This window comes from Bison bison, unplaced genomic scaffold (genome assembly GCF_000754665.1).
Source record: "Bison bison bison isolate TAMUID 2011002044 unplaced genomic scaffold, Bison_UMD1.0 scf7180017864291, whole genome shotgun sequence".
In the NCBI taxonomy this organism is placed as follows: domain Eukaryota; kingdom Metazoa; phylum Chordata; class Mammalia; order Artiodactyla; family Bovidae; genus Bison; species Bison bison.
In genome coordinates, this window is record NW_011494863.1 from 1,742,736 (window position 1) to 1,744,768 (window position 2,033).

Here is a 2,033-nt window from a genome sequence, read left to right on the forward strand (position 1 = left end):
AATAAAGTCTCTCACTGTTTTCACTGTTTCCCCATCTATTTCCCATGAAGTGATGGGACCAGATGCCATGATCTTAGTTTTCTGAATGTTGAGGTTTAAGCCAACGTTTTCACTCTCCTCTTTCACTTTCATCAAGATTCTCTTTAGTTCTTCTTTCTGCCATAAGGGTGGTGTTATCTGCATATCTGAGGTTATTGATATTTCTCCTGGCAATCTTGATTCCAGCTTGTGTTTCTTCCAGCCCAGCGTTTCTCATGATGTACTCTGCATATAAGTTAAATAAGCAGGGTGACAATATACAGCCTTAATGAACTCCTTGTCCTATTTGGAACCAGTCTGTTGTTCCATGTCCAGTTCTAATTTGCTTCCTGACCTGCATACAGATTTCTCAAGAGGCAGGTCGGTCTGGTATTCCAATCTCTTAAAGAATTTTCCACAGTTTATTGTGATGCACACAGTCAAAGGCTTTGGCATAGTCAATAAAGCAGAAATAGATGTTTTTATTAGTATTATATTAATTTATCTAATAATTTGGATACAACTGAGATCTCTATGATGTTAGGTCAAAAGAACTTACTCTAAGAACAAGGAATATTTTTTACTTGCTCAAACCCACTTTTGTGTTTTTTAGAAGTACATCAAAGTTTGCTATACATGAAATTTTGTACATTTTTTGATAAGTTTGCTTTTAATAATTTCTACTTTTTAATTTATAAATAGGACCTTATATTCTGTAATAGTTTCTAATTTTTTATTGTTTCTGTATAGGAAGGTTGTTGATTTTTGTATGTAAATTTTATGTCCTAACACTTTGCTGAATTGTTCTATACTTTTCTAGTTTTGTGTACCTCATTTGTTTTTCATTCTCTGATTGCTTTGGATAATTACTCCAATGCAGTGTTAAATAGTAGTAGAAATAAAAAGCATCCTGGCTTCTGGTTCAAGATGGCAAAGTAGAAGGATGTATACTCATCTCCTCCTGCAAAAGCACCAAAATTGCAACTAGCTGTTGAACAACCATATACAGGAGGACAGTGGAACCCACCAAAAAAAAAAAAAAAATACCCCATGTCCAACGACAAAGAAAAGCTGCAGCAAGACAGTGGGAGGGGCGCAATCACGATAAAATCAAATCCCATACAACCCCACCTCCAGGTTGGGCAACCCACAAATTGGAGAACAATAATACCAAAGTGTTGTGAAGGTTCTGAGCCCCATGTCAGGCTTCTCAGCATGGGGATTCAACAAAGGAACTGGGAATCCCCAAGGAATCTGACTTTGAAGTCCAGCAGGATTTGACTATAGGACTTCCACAAGACTGGGGGAAACAGAGACTCCACTCTTGAGGAGCACAAACAAAATCTTGCATGCATCAATGCCCAGAGGAAAGCAGCACTGACCCCACAGGAGACTGAACCAAAACTACCTGCTAATGCTGGAGTGTCTCCCTGTGGAGGCATGTGTTGTCAGGGGCTCACCACAGGGATAGAGGCACTGGCAACAACAGTCCTGGAAGGTCCTCCTTGGTGAAAGTCCTCTTGGAAGTTGCCATTAACCCTATCATAGAGCTGTAGGCCCCAGGGTTGGGTTGCCTCAGGCCAAACAACTAACAAGGAGGGAGCACAACTCCACCCATCAGCAGATAATTGGATTAAAGCTTTACTGAGAAAGACCTATTTCATGGGAAATAGATGGGGAAACAGTGGAAACAGTGTCAGACTTTATTTTGGGGGGCTCCAAAATCACTGCAGATGGTGATTGCAGCCATGAAATTAAAAGACGCTTACTCTTTGGAAGGAAAGTTATGACCGACCTAGATAGCATATTAAAAAGCAGAAACATTACTTTGCCAAAAAAGGTCCGTCTAGTCAAGGCTATGGTTTTTCCAGTGGTCATGTATGGATGTGAGAGTTGGACTGTGAAAAAAGCTGAGCACTGAAAAATTGATGCTTTTGAACTGTGGTGTTGGAGAAGACTCTTGAGAGTCCCTTGGACTGCAAGGAGATCCAGCCAGTCCATTCTAAAGGAGATCA